This window comes from Sus scrofa, chromosome 14, assembly GCF_054392235.1.
Source record: "Sus scrofa isolate SSC_HxYL_T2T_F1_AM1 chromosome 14, Sscrofa_HxYL_maternal_Yorkshire_Landrace_v2.0, whole genome shotgun sequence".
In the NCBI taxonomy this organism is placed as follows: Eukaryota; Metazoa; Chordata; class Mammalia; order Artiodactyla; family Suidae; genus Sus; species Sus scrofa.
The window spans coordinates 130,840,656-130,860,717 of NC_139396.1; the positions used below are offsets into that span (position 1 = coordinate 130,840,656).

At 38.3% G+C, this 20,062-nt stretch overlaps 1 protein-coding gene across 7 annotated transcripts in view; it reads right to left on the reverse strand.

Moving 5' to 3' along the window:
- PIK3AP1 (phosphoinositide-3-kinase adaptor protein 1) overlaps window positions 1–20,062 on the reverse strand; it is a 265,570-nt gene that overhangs the window by 207,080 nt on the left and 38,428 nt on the right. For 2 of the 7 annotated variants that reach the window (XM_084992879.1, XM_084992875.1), the window contains exon 2: window positions 6,157–6,323. The exons of 3 other annotated variants lie outside the window; for them this stretch is intronic. The gene's annotated coding sequence lies outside the window, so the exon portion shown is untranslated. Of the gene's footprint in view, window positions 1–6,156; window positions 6,324–10,297; window positions 10,340–20,062 lie in introns of all 7 variants that reach the window. 2 more of the 7 variants (XM_084992878.1, XM_084992877.1) reach the window with 2 other exon arrangements.

The following is a 20,062-nucleotide window of genomic DNA, read 5'->3' on the forward strand; positions in this document are numbered from 1 at the left end:
GTGAATTATTAGAAGCGAAAGTTCTGAAGATAAACCCTTTGGGTTCAAATCCTGGGTCTCTCCTGTGTAATTTTAGGCTAATTACTTGTTTGCGCCTTGGTTTTCTCTTCTATAAAATGGAGATGTTAATAGTACCAGCCTCTAGGGCTACTGAGAAATTTAAGTAATATGATCAAAACAAATTGCTTGGCACAGTACCTGGCTCATAGTAAGGAACTAATAAATAGAAGCTATTATGACTATCACATATCTTTACACATGTAAATACCCTCATAAATGTATAAAGTTATATGATCAATTCCTTGAATTTTAAATATTGGATGAAAGGGCATGTGCATTTAAAAGTTACAATACTATAAAATAATCCTCCAAAACATTGAACTAATTTACACTTCCACCTATATTGTGTGAGATTGTTTATTTGTCTATGGCTTTGACAATACATACTTGGTATTAATAGGGAGGTCTCCAGCGGTCTAGTGGTTAGGACTCAGCACTTTCACCACTGTGGCCCAGGTTCAATACCTGGTCTGGGAACTGAGATTCCACATCAAACTTCTGCACATCACAACCAAAAACAAAACAGAACAAAAACCACTTAGTGGGAGTTCCCATCATGGCTCAGTGGTAATGAACCCAACTAGGATCCATGAGAACACAGGTTCGATCCATGACCTCGCTCAGTGGGTTAAGGATCTGGTGTTGCCATGAGCTGTGGTGTAGGTCGCAGAGGCAGCTTGGATTTGGCAGTGCTGTGCCTCTGGCCTAGGATGGCAGCTACAGCTCCAATTCGACCCCTAGCCTGGGAACTTCCATGTGCCTTGGGTGTGGCCCTAAAAAGAAAAAAAAAAACCACTTGGTATTAATAAAACTTTTTGTTGTTAATCTTATTGAGTGAAAAGTGGTATGCCATTATGAATGCATTCCTTTCATTATGAATAAGGCTGACCATCTTCTTATATCAGTTAAAATTAATATTTATTAATGTGATTTACCTGTTCATGGGTTTTGCTCATTTTGCAATTGAGTTATTCATTTAAATTATTTATTTTTAAGAACTCTTTAAGTCACTCTTTAAATTATTGATTTTTAAGAACTCTTTCCATAAATCAAGAATAAATAATTAGAACAGACTGATCACTAGAAATGAAATTAAATATGTAATTTTTTTAAAAAACCTCCCACAAACAAAGGGCCAGGAACAGATGGCTTCACAGGTGAATTCTGCTAAACATACAAAGAACTTACACCCATCCTTTTCAAACTTTTCCAAAAGATTGAAGAAGGAACAATTCCATTCTATGAAGTCCTATCACCCCAATACCAAAACCAGACAAAGATACTGAAAAAGAAAATTATAGGCCAATATCTTTGATGAATGTAGATGCAAAAAATTCTAAAAAAAAATTTAGTCAACCCAATCCAACAACACATAAAAAAAAAAAATCATACACCACGACCAATTGGGATTCATCCTAAGTTCACAAGGATGGTTCAACATACACAAATCAATCAACATCCTATACCACATTAACAAAAGAAAAGTCAAAACCACATGATCATCTCAATAGATGCAGGAAAATCATTTGACAAAATCTAACATTCATTCATGATAAAGTGGGTATAGAGGAACACATCTCAACATAACAAAAGCCATTTATGACAAACCCACAGCCGATGTAATACTCAACAGCAAAAAGCTGAAAGCATTCCCGCTAGAATCTGAAACAAGACAAGGATGCCCACTCTCACCACTTTTATTCAACATAGGATTGGAAGTCCTAGCCATAGCAATCAGATAAACAAAGGAAATAAAAGGTATCCAAATTGGAAGAGAAGAGGTAAAATTGTCACTTTGTGCAGATGACACGATACCATCCATAGAAAACCCCAAAGACTCCACACAAAAGCTACTCAAACTGTTCAACTAATTCAGCAATGAAGCAGGACACAAGATTAACACTCAGAAATAGTTACATTTCTGTGTACTAACAACAAAATATTAGAAAAGGAATATAAAAAACAATACCTTTTAAAATTGCTCCACCCAAAATTAAATACCTAGGATTAAATCTGACCAAGGAAGTGAAAGATTTATATGCTGAGAATTATAAAATATTAATCAAGGAAATTAAAGAGGATTCAAAGAAATGGAAAGATATCCCATGCTCCTGATTGGAAGAATTAATATCATTAAAATGGCCATATTACCCAAAGCAATCTACAGATTTAATGCAATCCCTATCAAATTACCCATGATATTTTACACAGAAATACAACAAACAAATCCAAAAATTTATATGGAACCATAAAAGACTCAGAATAGCCAAAGCAATCCTGAAAGGGAAAAAAACAAAAACCAAGCAGGAGGCATAACTCCCCCAGACTTCAGGCCCAATATTACAGAGCTACAGTAATCAAGACAGTGTGGTACTGGTACTAAAACAGACATACAGCCCAATGGAATAGAATAGAGAGCCCAGAAATAAACCCAACATCTATGGTCAATTAATCTTCAACAAAGGAGGCAAGAATATAAAATGGGGAAAAAGAGAGTCTTTTCAGCAACTGGTGCTAGGAAAACTGGACAGCCATATGTAAATCAATGAAACTAGAACATACCCTCACACCATGCACAAAAATAAACTCAAATGGCTTAAAGGCTTAAACATAAGACATGACACCATAAAACTCCTAGAAGAGAACATAGGCAAAACATCCTCTGACATCAACTGTACAAATGTTTTCTTAGGTCAGTCTCTCAAGGCAATAGAAATAAAAACAAAAATAAACCAATGAGACCTAATCAAATTTACAAGCTTTTGCACAGCAAAGGAAACCATTAAAAAAAAAACCTACAGAATGGAAGAAAATAGTTGCAAATTATGCAACTGACAAGGGCTTAATCTCAAAAATATACAAACAACTCATACAACTCAACAGCAAATTAAAATGCTGGAGTAGGTGTGGAAAAAGGGGAACCTTCCTACACTGTTGGTGCAAATGCAAGTTGTTAAAACCACTGTGGAAAACAGTATGGAGGTACTTCAGAAAACTAAATATAGAAGTACTATTTGACCAGCAATCCCACTCCTGGGCATATACCCAGATAAAACTTGCATTCAAAAAGATACATGCACCCTCATGTTCACTCCAGCACTATTCACAGTAGCCAAGACATGGGAACAATCTGAATATCCATCGACAGATGACTGGATTAAGAAGGTATGGTACATATACACAACGGAATACTACTCAGCCATAAAAAAACCCAAAATAATGCTGTTTGCAGCAACATGGATTCAACTAGAGAGTCTCATACTAAGTGATGTAAGTCAGAAAGAGAAAGACAAATACTATATAATATCACTCACGTGGAATCTAAAATATGACACAGATGAACCTACCTACAAAACAGAAATGGACTCACAGACATGGAGAGCAGATTTGTGGTTGCCAAGGGGGAGTGGGGAAGGAATGGGATGAACTGGGAGTTTGGGATTAGTAGATGCAAATTATTACATTTAAAATGGATGAGCAATGAGGTCCTGTTCTATAGCATAGAGAACTATATCCAATCACCTGTGACAGAAAATGATGAGAAAAATAGTATGTATAACTGGGTCACTTCGTTATACAGCAACATAAGTAACTCCTTCAAACAAATAACAAAATATGCAAACAAGGTAATTGAAAAATGGGCAAAGAATAGGAACAAAAATTTACAGAGAACCATTAATTGTTAGCTTATAAAATGTTCATCCTTAGAGACAGTACAAGAAATGCACACTCTGGAGTTCCCATTGTGGCTCAGTGGTTAAGGAATCCAACTGAGAACCATGAGGTTACAGGATTCAATCCCTGGCCTTGCTCAGTGGGTTGGGGATCCAGCGTTGCCATGAGCTGTGGTGTAGCTTGCAGACTCGGCTTGGATTCCGCATTGCTGTGGCTCTGGCGTAGGCTGGCAGCTACAGCTCCAATTGGACCCCTGGCCTCCATATGCCGCGGGAGCAGCCCTAGAAAAGGCAAAAAGACAAAAAAAGAGACAAAAAAAAAAAAAAAGAAAAGAAAAAGAAATGCACACTCAGAAAAACTACAAGGTCTTACTATAGAGCAATATTCTGTGATAAAACATAATGGAAAAAATAAGAAAAAATATGAAAAATGCATATATATGTATGACTTAATCACTTTGTTGTACAGCATAAATTAACACATTATCAATCAACTATACCTCAATAAGATTTTTTTAAAAAAGAAATGCACGCTCAAACACTAGTTGTCATTATTGCCTATAAGATAGGCAAAATGGAAAAATATTGCTAATATCTAATGCTGTTGAGTAATAGGCACTCTTGGTCACTCTGACAAAGAAACCATTTTAAGTAATCAATTAAGCAATTGCACTTTCACACCTTCCTTTTTTTCTTTTTTTTTTTCTTGCTTGATTGATTGTATTTCCAAGCAAATGGTATTGTATCACCAGCTGCCAAAGGTAACAACTGAATGAAGTGTGAAACAACATGAATCAAAAGCTGTAGCACGTGGAAGCCTGTTCACAGCACTGAGTGATAGAAGTGAAGCTTCTTCTTCCACTTTGCACATTTCTAATGTGGATTTCACAATTCAAGGAAAAAAATTAGCAAGAAAAAATTAATGTTCTCGCATTTTTTCCCAAATATGCTTTTGTGTAACCTCATTATGCAGTCTGTACGCATCTCACTTTTGCCAAATGCATCTTATATCCAAGCATTCTCCAATAGCGTGAATTAAGAATTAAATTCTCATTTCAAAATAAAAGCTTCTATTTTATTTTCCTCTTTACTTGAAAGTAGAGAAAGAGGAGGTAGGAGGGGAAGCTTTGGGAGAGGATTTTGAGCCACATAAAGAACATGGTCACGTTCACCTGGTTGCCCTTATTGTACAGAAGAGGACAGTGTAAGCTAAAGGAGGCGAGACCTCAAAAAACACAGAAGATGTAGATGTGTAGCAGTTGCGGCTGAACTTTGTTGTGGATCATTCCAAAGGGGTTTCTACTCTCTTGTGATCCACCCCTTCCCTGTGGTTACACATCCTGCAGAAGACCCTTCTGGTGGAGACTGACCACTAGGTGGCACTGTGCACGCTGGGCTAGTTTTCCCAGTAAAATATCCTCAGGCCAGCTCCAGATGGCTTCTGTGGACAGGTCTTTCTCAGGCCGGCTACATCATAATTTTTCTTCAAAATCTATAAACTCAGCCAATTTTAAGAACTATCTCATTTTTATCAGAAAAGAAATAATTTCCATTTGTAATGTGGATATTTTTTGGAAATAGTCCTTTGCTAATTTGTAAAGCTAGGCCAGCCTCTAGGGATTTTCAAGGTGCCCGTGACAGGTAAGCTATGAACTGCAGCTGCAGAACAAGTATGGACAGTGTATAGTGCATGGAAGTGCTTCAAGAGACCCAAGACAAAATGAAAGCCTCTGGAACAAACCACAACCAACACCTCAGCCTTTGTTGAACTTGTTTCTCAGGACCAACTTGGCAGTGAAGCAAGTAGAAAGAAGCAGAACCTCCAGAGGTAAGTTGTTTTGTTTTGTTTGTCTTTTGTCCATTTTTTTTAGGGCCGCACACACAGCATATGGAGGTTCCCAGGCTAGGGGTCCAATTGAAGCTGTAGCCACCGGCCTACGCCAGAGCCAAAGCAATCCCAAATCCGAGCTTTGTCTGTGACCTATCCCACAGCTCACAGCAACGCCAGATCCTTAACCCACTGAGTGAGGCCCGGGATCAAACCCGCAACCTCATGGTTTCTAGTCAGATTCATTCCCGCTGCGCCACAACGGGAACTCCCAGAGTTATGTCTTTGAGACTGTAAGAAACATCAACTAAATCATCAAGCAGCAGGCCCTGACCCCTTCATCCTGAACCTCCCAGATTCCAAGTAGCCCTCAGCTGGGAATTGTCATGTCTAACTAATCATCAGCACCATCACCTCCCACCCAGCGTCCATGGAGTGGCCACAGCAACATTGTCACTGACAATGGTAGCATCCTGAAAACAAGTCTTCCCATCTGGGAGAGGAAGACCAGAATTATAAGACAAGAACCACTGATACACTTGGGTCCCATGACCTGGAAACCACCCTGAGGAAGCTATTTGCTGGGAGAATTACCTCTTAGAAAGGAGGTTCTTTGGGTAGGAGCAGGATCCAGGACCTGGTGGAGAAGGCAAGCTTCACTGGATACCCCAGAGAGTATCCTATCCCTTGGCACACACTCCTGTGTCTCTGAAGTCACCGATTCTCTGGCACGTCCTTTAGCAGCCTATTGCCCAACCTGTCTGAAAAATTCCAGAATGTAAAGCCACTGGAAAGTTCTGCTGTTCGCCACCTAACAGCAGAGACCACCACAGCCTCACCCCAGGTCATTGCAGACCTCCATCTACTTGTAGTCACCAAGGGCTTATGGAAGCTAAACCTTGACCTGGGCCAAATGTCCAACCTTAACAACTTCGAAGATGACAGTGTGGTTGAGAATATGAAAAAGCAGCATGGACAACTACATTGTACTCCTGAGCCTCACTTCTTCTGTACCAGTTTAGCACCCAGAGACATCTGATGAGAGATCTTGGGCATAGGTATGGGGATCAGGCAGAAGTTAGCTGAGCTGGCCTCAGGTTCTCAGAGGAGATGCGGGAGTCAGTGGCTGCCACAGATGGAGATGGTGGTGTGAGGGGTCTAGTGAGAGAACCACATCAAGTTCTGTAAACCTGGAACCTTGAAGCAAGGTTTTCCAAAATGTAATCCCTAGACCTTCAACATTAGCATCCCCTAGGAAGTTGTTAGAAATGCAGATTGTCAGGCCCTACTCAAAGCCGGCTGAATGAGAAACTCCTGGAATTGGGGCCCCCCAAAATCTGTTTTAATAAGCCTTTCAGGTGATTCTGATACAAAAGTTTTGAAACACTGCCTAACATGATGTATAATTAAAGGCAGTCTCACCCCCATCTCAGATACCATTCTAGAGGCTGTCTAGCCTGTGGGAATGATGTTTAAAAGCATATTCATTGTCTGTTTTGTGTGTGTGTGTAGCATGCCACTGACGCTGGGCATCAGAAAGAACACAAAATTAGCCAGAGCCATCATTGTTCAAGATTATTATTATTGTTGTAAAGCCCAGCACACAGTAGGTACTCTGGGAATGTTTGCAGTCAACAATAAAACATTTTTTATATATGGTCTATATAAATTGAATTTCATATACCTGATATTGAGTGAAAGAGGCCAGATATAAAAGATCACATATTCTATGATATCATACAAATGAATACTAAGAAAGGGAAAAATTAATAAGGATAGAGGTCAGAAAAGTGGTTCTGTTTGAAGGGAGAGTGCTAATAGACTGTCTGGGCTGCTGGAACATGACCTCGGTGATGGTTACATGGGTGCATGTGTATAAAGGTCGTCAAGTACTACACTTCAGAAAAGAAGGAAAGAAAAGTAAACACCTGAGATGAGAGCCCTGCTGGAAAGGAAGGCAAGAAAACAACTACGAAGGCGTTCCCGTGGTGGCTCAGAGGTAACGAACCTGATTAGTATCCATGAGGATGAGATTCAATCCCTGGCCTTGCTCAGTGGGTTAAGGATCTGGTGTTGCCACGAGCTGTGGTGTAAATCACAGACGTGGTTTGGATACCATGTTGCTGTGGCTGTGGTGTAGGCCAGCAGCTACAGCTCTGACTTGACCCATAGCCTGTGAACTTCCATATGCCAAGGGTGCAGCCCTAAAAAGACAAAAAAAAAAAAAAGGAAAGAAAACAACTGTGAAAATGAAAATAAGATAAAGAAGAAAAGGGGGGAAGGAGTAGAAATAGAAGAAATGCAAAAGACAGTCATTTATTTAATTGTAGACCCAGAAAAGAAAACAAAGCAATGAAACAGAACTAACATTTAAAACCATAATCCAAGAAAAATCTTCAGAAACAAAGAACTCAATCTACATGTTGAAAAGTACCAAGTACCTGAGAAAATTAACCCTAACTCTGAGACACATCTTGGCAAAACTATTAGATTTTAAAAAGTAAGAAAAAAAGTCCTGGAGTTCCTGCTGTGGCTCAGCGTAGTATCCATGAGGATGTGGGTTCAATCTCTGGCCTTTCACAGTGGGTTAAGAGTGCAGCACTGCTTCGAGTTGTGGTGTAGGCTACAGATGTGGCTTGGATCCTGAGTTGCTGTGGCTTTGATGTAGGCTGGGAACTGGGCCCTAGCTTGGGAACTTCCACATGCTGTGGATGTAGCCCTAAAAAGCAAAAAAAAAGAAAAAAAAAAAGTCCTCAAACCCTCCAGGCAAAAAAGGATTATAATTTACAAGAGCATAAGAATGAGATTAGCATCAGGCTTCTCAAAAGCAACATACTAAGCAAAACAAAAATGGAGCAGCATTTTCTAGAAAATGAATGAAAAAAACCTGTGATCCAAAACAGCCGAATTATTTTTCAAGTATCAGGAAAAACATTTTTCAGCTTATATGAATTTAGCACCTTTCTAAAGGAATCTCTTAGATATAAAGTTTTATCCAACCAAGAGATGACGTGGAAAATGTTAGTAAAAGAATGATTTTAGAGTTCTCGTCGTGGCTCAGTGGAAACAAATCTGACTAGTATCCACGAGGACACAGGTTTGATCCCTGGCCTTGCTCAGTGGGTCAGGGATCTGGCATTGCTGTGAGCTGTGGTGTAGGTCACAGACTCAGCTCAGATCCCGCGTGGCTGCAGCTACAGCTCCAATTGGACCCCTGGCCTGGGAACTTCCATATCCCATGGGTGTGGCCCTAAAAAGCAAAAATAAATAAATAAATAAATAATGGATCCTTATATCCCGAAATTTTAAAATTTTGTATTAAACAATTTTCAGTTTCTTAAGAAATGCAACAAGAAAAAAAATTTTTTTTTTATCTTTAGGTGGTGATGGATGTTAACTGCACTTGTTACACTGATCATTTCACAAACATGTATCAAATCATTATGCTACATACTTAAAACTAATACAATGCAAACTTAAATCACAGAATTTCTAAAACTATGATTAATGAAAACACTACATGTCAGAATCAATGGAATATATTAAAACAAAAATCAAAGAAAAATTCATAATACTAAACACTTTTATCAATTAAAAACAAAAGAATGAAAATAAATTCCTAACCCAAAAAACTAGGGGAAAAAATAGGAAAAGAACAACAAAGCAAGCCAAAAAAAAGCCCAAGGTGGGAACTATTAAAGATATGTAGAACAATAATGGAGAAAGGAATACAAAAGCAGAAAATCTAATTAATAAGGATTAACAAAATAGACAAAGCACTCAATAACTTGATCATAAAAGAAAGGAGAAAGCACAAATATACAAAATAAAAAATGAGAAGAGAAACACAACCATGGAAACAGAATAAATTTTAAAAATCATGAGATTAAATTGCACATTATGCAAATGTTTAAAAACATAGATTAGATGTATATTTTCCTAGGGAAATAAAGATTTAAATGTACATATTTCTAGGGAAATACAAAATTGATTTTAGAGACATAAACTGAGAATTGGTAAAGAAGAGGTACATGTATGTATATATGGATGATACAACAGTTTATGGGTAAGCCTTTCAGAATCAATTATAAAACTACTGCAAACAATAGAAGAATTCTAAAAGATAGCAAGATATAAAGTTAATACTCAGAAATCAATAGCCTTCATATGCATTAATAATAACCAGTTAGAGGATATAATGATAAAGAAAATCCCACTGACAATAGCAAAAAAATAAAATTAAGTAAGTAGAGGTAAATTTAACAAAAAATGTAAAAAAAACACGTGAGTAAAACAGCAAAATATTTGTAAAAGACACAAAATAGACTCAATCAAATGAAGACATTCATTTTTGGATAAGACAATTCATCATAAAGATATCAGTTCTGTTTAAGTTAACTTGTAAAGTTAAGATAATCCTAATAAAAATACCAGCAGTTGATACTAAAACTCTTACAGAAAAACAAAATGCAAAAAAGCACCCCCCAAAAAAAACTAAAAAAGAAAGACAAACTACTAGACATTAAAACATGCAATAGCGCCTCTAAAATTAAAGCAATTGGTACTGATGCTTAAATAGACTGGCCAGCAGAATTCAAAAGAAATTCCAGAAAGAGACCCTAGTAGACATGGAAACTTGTATACAACAAAAGTGGCATCGGAAATCACTGGAATACATAAATGACACTGAGGCAAACCAGGACCCTTTTGGAAAAAGATACAATTACATTCATACCTCATTTCATGCACAGGAAGAAACTCAAACCTGATCAGAGATCTAAATGAAAAAAAAGAAAAGAAAAAGAAACCAAAAAAAGATGTTTAAACTCCTTTTTAACCTGAATACAGGGAAAAGCTTTCAAACTGTGACTTGATCCAAGAGTAATAAAAGGAAAGATTGATAAATTTGACGACATAAAAATAACTTTTTTTTTTTTTTTAACTTTTTGGAGCCACACCCTGCAGCATATGGAAGTTCCCAAGCTAGGGGTCAAATCAGAGCTTCAGCTGCCAGCCTACACCACAGCCACAGCAACGCGGGATCCGAGCCACCTATGTGACCCACAGCACAGCTCATGGCAACCCCGGATCCTTAAGCCACTGAGAGAGGCCAGGGATCGAACCACATCCTCATGAATACTAACTAGTCAGGCTTATTTCTGCTGAGCTACAACAGGAACTTCCAAAAATAAACTCTTTTTTTTTTTTTTTTTTTTGGCTTTTTGTCTTTTAGGGCAGCACCAGGGGCATATGGAGGTTCCCAGGCCAGTGGTCCATTCAGAGCTGTAGCCGCTGGCCTACACCAGAGCCACAGCAACACGGGATCCGAGCCGCATCTGCGACCTACACCACAGCTCACAGCAATGCCAGATCCTGAACCCACTGAGCGAGGCCAGGGATTAAACCCGCATCCTCATCAATGCTAGTCGGGTTTGCTAATGTTTGAGCCACAACTCGAACTCCTGAAAATAAACTTTTGAATGGCAAAAATATGTATCATAAACAAAGTAAAAAGATAACTGATGAACTGGGAGAAAATGTTTGCAACATACATTACACATAAAGGACTGATATCACCAATATTTTTTAAAACTCTAAAATTTATTTGAGGAATAAAGGACCAAAAACTCAATAGAAAAAAATGAAGGGAAAAAGATAGGAACAAGGAGTTCACAAAAAGATATAAAAATGGTCTTTAAAGTACATAAAAATGTTCAACTCACTTATAATTAGAGAAATACACATTGAAGCTAAACTGATAAGCCATTTTTTACCTACTAGACTTGGAAAAATTGGCGGTGGCGGGGGAAATGGCAGCACATTCTGTTGGTAAGGCTGTGGGGAAACTGGTACTCTCATATTTTGCTGGTAAAAACTGGGAAATTGGTATAACTCTTTTGGAGGGGAATTTGCTGATATCTGATAAAGTATATATGTACTTAAACATTTTGTCCCAACAATACTACTCTAGGAATCTACTCTGAATGCATGCCTCCACCAATATGAAAACACACGTGGATATGGTTGTTCACTGCAGTATTGTTTGTAATTGCAAGAGATTGGAAACAACCTAAATTTCCCTTCATAAGAGAATGTTTGAATAAACTATGATACATCCACATGGTGATGATTTTGCCATTGTAAAATGAAAGAGGAAGAACTGATAGGAAGTGATTTCCAGGATATATCATTAAATGAAACAAGCAAAATGCAAAGAAACGTTTATTGAGAAACACTGTTAAAATGGTGGCATGAGGAGCTCTAAGGACCAACCACCTGGCAAAATAATTCTAACTGGAGAAAATTAACAAAAACAAGCACATTTAAATACTCTGAAAATAGCCCTAAGAGCATACAGCAAATGAAGATACATTTATCCAAGAACATCTACTAAATGTTGCTAAGATCAATAGGTGAGTGTGGCACTTGAGCCACAACTTACTCCTCCCAATGAGCTCAGTGGGATGGAAGCTCCTCTCCCCTCCAGCTCCCAGGCAACAACTAGAGCATTTCCCCAAGAAGGGCAGGTCATTAGCATTTCTTATCCTTCCCAGCAATGTGCTGCAAAGGACAAACTCTGGGCAGATGGCCAGGGGTTGGACAAGGGGTTGAGGATTCTCTTCTTAGACCCAGCGCCTACTCACAGGGCAGAAGCTCTACCTCAGGGGACCAAGCTAAGAATCCTGGGACCCTGATTGCCTTCACCCCCACTGCTAGTAGACTGCAGGTTACACAAGAAGCCAGGGAACCAGAGGGTCCCTCCCCTGCCTGGATATTATATGTCCTTGGGAAGGATTTGCCAAGCAAAAGTGACGGAAAAGTCTCACCACCGAAGAGTTGAATAGATTTGATTACATAAAAATTTTAATCATATACGTTAAAAGGATCATAAACAAAATCATAACATCATTAAAAAATTTAAACAACCAAATGGGAAGAGAATTTGCAACAAATGTAATATGGAAATTAAGACCTACACAAACGAGGATTCAGAGTTTACTGAAAAAGAGAGTCATCAGTACATGCTTTTCAAAGCCTGTAGGAGGAATGGGAAAGCCTTAATGGTGAAAAAACTAGAAGGCCTAAGGTGTGCTTTGATTGGAGTTGTTTGGCAGAGAAGCTAGAGGCAGACTAAATAGAAGCAGGGCATCTTATGACATTAGTTTGAGGAGCATATTTGGCTTTCTCTGCTTGGTCCTGAGTTGGAAATTGGGAAGAGAGAACAAAAACAAAAACAAGGAAAACTGACCATCACTGACCAAGTCCTAAGGATTCTAGGCCAATTTCTACAGAGGTTCTGTTTTGGTGGCCTGGACTGGCTGCAGCAGAGGTTGCTGGACATAATTCTGTTGTCATACATGATCTAGCTATTGTCTGTTTTTATATTCGGTCTCTCAGTAGCTAAGGTGTATAAAATGTGAAGCTGATACAAAAGGGATAAGAAAAATGTAGAAGTCCTCAACAGATTAAGTGGTCAAAATATATAAACATACAATTTCCAGTTTTGGAATTAGAAGTAACTGATTCAGTAGATTCAAATCATAGGTAAATTTGATTTGTGCAAATCTGATTGCAAGGGCTCAAGAAAAAAGAAAGGAATGTGATTCAATTCTGTAATTTCCCACAATGAGTGTATTTCACAGGCAAAACACACCATTATTCAGATGGTCTTATAAAGTGGGTTAGAATTGCTTTGTCTTCAAGAAACAAATTGCAGAATTAATTATGACCCAGAGAGAAACACTGATAAAGATTTAGAGGAACTGATAATATCAGCTATGGAAGATATTATTAATATTTTATGGATGAGTTATGATAGTGTTTTCAAATTATGGGTTATAATATATTAGTTGATTGTGAGATCAATTTACAGGGTAATCAGCATTTTAAAAAACTGAATGGTATAGAATAGAACAGAATACTGTCTTTTTGCCTTAACAGTTAACTTTTATTTTTTATTTATTTATTTTGCTTTTTAGGGCCGCATCTGCAGCATATGGAAGATACCAGGCTAGGAATCAAATCTACAGCTGCCGGCCTAGCCCACAGCCACAGCAACGTGAGATCCAAGCCATGCTTGCGATCTACACCACTGCTCATGGCAATGCCGGATCCTTAACCCACTGAGTGAGGCCACGGATCAAACCTGTGTCCTCATGGATACTAGTCGGGTGCGTTACAGCTAAGCCTCAAGGGGAACTCCTAGCAGTTAACTTTTGGAACACAACATTTGGGAGAAATGTGACTCCAGTGTAAACTTTAAATAATTCAACCTCACTGGAGAAATAAGTAGGGATAAAGCAAGATGCCATTTGTCTAAATGGAACTAGATCAAACTTAAAATTTCTGTGCCTCAACTGATACAGTCAACGGAGTAAAAAGGCAACCTACAGATTGGGGAAAAAATATCTGCAAATCATATATCTGATAAGGTGTTAGTATTCAGAATTTGAATAGAACTCTTATAACTCAACAAGAGCAACATCAAAAAAAACCCCAGTTTTTACAAGGCAAAAGACTTGAAAAGACATTTTTCCAAAGATGGGATATAAATGGTTAACAAGTATATGAAAAATGCTCAACATCACTAATCATTAGAGAAGTGCAAATCAAAATCACACCCATTAGGATGGCTACTATTAAGACAAACAAATAAACAACCAAACAAAAAAAATCCAAAACCAAATTAACAAGTGCTGTCAGGGATGTGAAGAAACTGAATTTTTCGTGCACTGTTGATGGGATTATAAAATTGTACAGCCACTATGGAAAACAATGTAGTGGTTTCTCAAAAAATTTTTAAAAAGAGCTACCATTTGATCCAGCAATCCCTCTTCTGGGTGTATACCCAAAAGAACTGAAAGTACACTCGTTCACAGCAGAATTATTCACAATAGTCAAGCGGTAGAAGCAACCTAAATACTCACTGATAGATGAATGGATAAACAAACTGTGGTATATATATGCAATAGAACACTGTTCAGGCTTAAAAAGGAAGGAAGTCTTGGCACATGCTACAACATGGAAGACCCTTTAGGACATTATGCTAAGAGAAATAAGTCAGTCACAAAAGGACAAATAACTACGATTCCACTTTTACGAGATATCTAAAGTAGTCAAATCAGAGTTGCCATCATGGTGCAGTGGAAATGAATCTTGACTAATATCCATGAGGACGTGGGTTCCATCCCTGGCTTCACTCAGTGGGTCTGGGTCAGGGATCTGGCGTTGCCATGAGCTGTGGTGTAGGTGGCAGATGCAGCTCAGATCCCATTTTGCTGTGGCATAGGCCAGCAGCTGAAGCTCTAATTTAACCCCTAGCCTTGGAACTTCCATATTTCATGGGTGCAGCCCTAAAAAGCATAAATAAACAGTCAAACTCACAGAAACAGAAAGTAGAATGGTGCTTGCCAGGGGCTGAGGAGGAGGGGGAGATAGGTAGGTACAGAGTGTCAGTTTTGCAAGATGAAAAAGTTCAGGAGCTCTGTTGCACAACAATGTGAATATACTTAACACTACTGAACCGCACATAAAAACGATTAAGAAAGTACTTTTTATGTTATGTGTTTTTTCCCACAATTAAAAATAAATATAGAAATGGTTTTGTTTTAAACCAAAGCAATATACCATTTTGTCATTAAACTCCCAAAGCTTTTAAATGATAATGCTAAATGTTGGTGAGAGTTTAATGAGAAGAGTAGTCTCACTATTGCCAGTAGAATCATCTCTTAACAGAAAGCAGTTTGGCAGCATCTTTCGAGAGATTTTAAATATTAATACCCTGCAATTCAGTAGTTCTGTTCATAGAAATCTATCCCAAGGAAAAAATTTTAAATGTGGACAAGGATTTAGGCACAAAGATGTTCTCACATTTTTTTTCTTTTTTTTTTCTTTTTTGTCTTTTTGCCATTTCTTGGGCCGCTCCCGCGACATATGGAGGTTCCCAGGCTAGGCGTCTAATCGGAGCTGTAGTCTCCGGCCTACACCAGAGCCACAGCAACTCGGGATCCGAGCCGCATCTGCCACCTACACCACAGCTCACAGCAACGCCAGATCCTTAACCCACTGAGCAAGGCCAGGGACCGAACCCGCAACCTCATGGTTCCTAGTCAGATTCGTCAACCACTGCACCACGACGGGAACTCCCTCACATTTTTTTTAAAGTAAAAATTGCAAACAATGTAAATATTGAACACATGGAGAATGGTACATATAAGAACATTAGAACATTAGAAAATGAGTGAATAAAACATCATGATGGTATATCATAGAGCTGTTAATTCATGAATTAAATTTTTAAAGGAGAAATGTTTATGATATAATGTTAATTGTGCTAAAGTATAATTTTTTAAAAAGAAAATCATGATCCTCACACAAATATAAAATGCAGCAACTCTACCTCTATAACTAAATAAAGTGAACATCCATCAAAGATTTAACACATTAATTAATGCATTAATTAAGGAGGGAACCAGTCGTTCCCGATGTGGCCAAATGGAAACGAATCCGACTAGGAAACACGAGGTTGTGGGTTCCATCTCTGGCCTGGATCAGTGGGTTAAGGACCTGGCATAGGTCACAGAAGCAGCTTGGAGCTGATGTTGCTGTGGCTGTGGTGTAGGCTGGCAGCTATAGCTCCAATTGGACCCCTCGCTAGGGAACTTCCATATACGGCAGGTGTGGTCCTAAAGAGAAAAAAAAAGGGGAGGGGGACCAGTTGGGTATCATAACCAGTTCAAGAGTATTCAAAGAATCCCACAGGAACAGGTCAATCAGGAATACTTTAATGAATTTACAAATAGATACAATACTGACTGTATCTACTTGAGAATTTTGAAGTCATTTGTCCCTCTTACCCAACAGAAATCATTTGCATATCTATGGCTCAGAGTCATTTGGATTGCTACGAGTCAACAGAGACTTATAAACAGGACACAAAGTGATGAAAAGTAACTTTTTCTTTTGTTATCACCCCCACCATGTCAAAGTCTTTTACAACTTTTACTGACAGTTGAAATGATCAGAATATAAAATTGAACATATAGCATTGTCTCAATTAAGGGGGGAAAACAGAAAAAATATACCCCAAATAATATTAAATTTAAGTGTGGGTTTTTTCTTAATGGTACATTTAGTGGTTTAGTTTCTTTCTTAATCTTTTCCATCTTTTCCAAATTTTTTACATAACTGCAAGAACATAGTTAATGTCTGGGATTAGCTACCTGTGGAAATACTCTCCCAAAGCAATCTTCCTCTAAACAAATTTAGGAGTTCCCGTTGTGGTGCAGTGGTTAGCGAATCCGACTAGGAACCATGAGGTTGCGGGTTCGGTCCCTGGCCTTGCTCAGTGGGTTAAGGATCTGGCATTGCTGTAAGCTGTGGTGTAGGTCGCAGACGCGGCTCGGATCCCGAGTTGCTGTGGCTCTGGCGTAGGCTGGCGGCTACAGCTCCGATTAGACCCCTAGCCTGGGAACCTCCATATGCTGCGGGAGCGGCCCAAGAAATGGCAAAAAGACAAAAAAAAAAATAAAATAAATAAATTAAAAAAATTTAATTTTTTTTTAAAATTTTACGGCTATGCCCCAGATATATGGAAGTTCCCAGACCAGGGATTGAGCCCCAGCTGCAGCTTCAACCTATGCTGCCATCAGATTTTCTTTCTTTTTTTTTTTTTTTTTTCTTTTCCTTTTTAGGGCTGCACCTATGGCGTATGGAATTTCCCAGGCTAGGGATTGAACTGGAGCTGCAACTGCAGGCCTATGCCACAGCCACAGCAACTGCAACATCCGAGCCATGTCTGCAACCTACACCACAGCTCACAGAAACGCCAGATCCCCGACCACTGATCAAGGACAGGAATCAAACACGAATCCTCATGGATTCTAGTTGGATTCGTTTCCGCTGTGCCACAAAGGGCCAGATTCTTAACTCACTCAACCACACTGGGAACTTCCAGCTGTAAATATTTCTGAGGAATCAAAACATTTTGAAATTCGTTATAGAAATCACAGTCGAGGTCTGAAAGGAAAATAAGTTGATTTTTAAAAAAAAATTAAATGTTACATGAATTAATAGTAGGGATGAGATTTGGTAAAGGGAGATTTTGGTCTGCACAAATAGTGAGGAAAAGATCTAGACGTAAGTGATTTGCCAGTGTTTTCTCAGTAATCCTAAGAGGAAAAAATACACTAATTTGAGATGGCTGGTCCTAAACATTTCAGTAAAAAAAAAATTTTTTTTGAGTTGAATGGACAGTTTATCTGTCTCCTATACTAAGATTAAGAGAAATACTTCTAAAAGAACATCCTACTCCTTTTGTTCTGTTAAAGAACAATACAAAATGGAGATCGAACTTGAAATTTCCCTGAACCATGTAAGCAAAACTAAATCTAGTTATTTCTTGTAAATGTCTTTGATAATCATAATAGAAACTTAAGTCATCTTCCTAAAAATGGTAAAAAAAAAAAAAAAAAAAAAAAAGATACTTTTAACCAATCCCCTACCATCTGGAAAGGCCCCAACAGTGTAGTAACCAATCACTGTAAAGATTAAGCAACTTCCTCATTTTCACTTTATAAGCCATCCTGTAAGGTCATGCCTCTGAACCTCCTATCAGTTTTGTATTTCAAAGTTCTTGGTTTGCAAACCCTTGTTGCAGTATGTGCCATGAACTCTTATTAAATCCTATTTTACAGACCTGGTGGTTTTAATTTCACTACTTCTGAATTTTTGACAGTTCTCGTTCTGTTTTTACCTTTATGATTTGGTCTCATGTTCATATCCACTAGAACAGTAAGTCTTATACACTTGTAATATTCTATTAAAAATGCTAAAAATAGACCCTAGGTATATTGGTCAGTAGAGCCCACCTTAGAAACTCATCTTGAACTTGCAGTGTCTTTACAAAGAGGTTCCATCAGTCTTGGCAACATCTACAACAGTAAGATTCTGGGAGGCCAGTGTTCAGAGGGCACCTGGGGGCATAGGTGGTCCTATACGGGAACTGCTTTCTCATCTCTTTGGCTCAGTGTTCCTATCAGGAACAAGCCTTCCTCAAGGGACAGCAATTCCTATTAGACTCCAAGGATATGTGGTGGGCAAATAACCAGGAAAGGAAAACAAAGTAGAGATAAGTGATAAAAATTAGGGAATCTTAGGCAGATGTACTGTTCTTAAGTCATGGTGATCATTTTCATCTACATATAACTAGACTTTAATTGATTTACTATTAGACAAATTGGCATTGTAAGATAATTTCCTTCTTAGGATTTATGAGATTATGTTGTTGTTTGCATTACTTACATAGTGTATATTCTTCTTCAAAACACTCTCACCTTGTCTCAGGAACAATAAAAGGGGAAGAGTTTCCCTAACTTCCCCCAACTTTTTGAATATAGAGAAGTGCCAGGTGTTCCTCTAGCACAATAATACTTGGATTTCAATGACTTTAAGGATCTGCTATATTCAAAATCAAGATTTCTATCTCCCAACCCTGTTTGATCTTACTGTACGGCCAGAATGGAGAACCCCCAATGCATGTGTTTTACCCTTTTTAAAAGCATTTTCACATGCCATCCTTTAAACTTTGCTAAATGGCCCCTTTCCCTAACCTCAAGCAGTTAAGAGTATGTAGTATGACTTAGTGTAGCCAGTTTTATGTTCAGCCTGGAATATTGACTTTTGAGAGAATGCTTGCAAAGTCTCAGGGCCAATTAGAAATTATTCTTAAGAGAGTTCCCGTCATGGTGCAGTGGAAATGAATCCGACTAGGAACCATGAGGTTGCAGGTTCAATCCCTAGTGTCGCTCAGTGGGTTAAGGATCTGGTGTTGCCGTGAGCTGTGGTGTAGGTCCACAGATGCGGCTCGGATCTGGCGTTGCTGTGGCTGTGGCTGGGAGCCGTAGCTCTGATTTGACCCATAGCCTGGGAACCTCCATATGCCGAGGGTGTGGCCCTAAAAAAGCAAGAAAAGAAAGAAAGAAAGAAAGAGAAAGAAAGAAATTATTCTTAAAATTACAGTGGCATTGCCAGAAAACTGGGTTCACTATCAAAAGACACAACCTTAGCTCAAGTTCTGGAGAAGGAAAGATTTATAACTAGCAGCAAATAGGGAGAACGAGGGAGATCTTTCTCAAAGCAATGTTTCACCAAACAGCAAAATTGGGGAAGTTTTAAGCTAAGGATATATGCATATTCATGAAGTGACTTGAACTACTTTACAAATGGTTGGTGAAATAATTTTTTTCAGATCTTTATGTTTCTGACCAAGAATGAATGGATGAAACTATGAGAAGCAATACCTAAGAAGTTTATTTTCTGCTGCTAATTTTACCCCAAACTTCCTTATTTGGTGAGTCTGTAGAAATTTGGGCTGAGCCTGTTGACTTTTACTGAACCTGAAAGATGCTTTTCAATACCTTATTTTTCAAATTGTTTGTGGTATTTTGAACTGAGTTGACTTTTACAATTTTTTGAGATGTAAAACATATTTTTCCCCCTA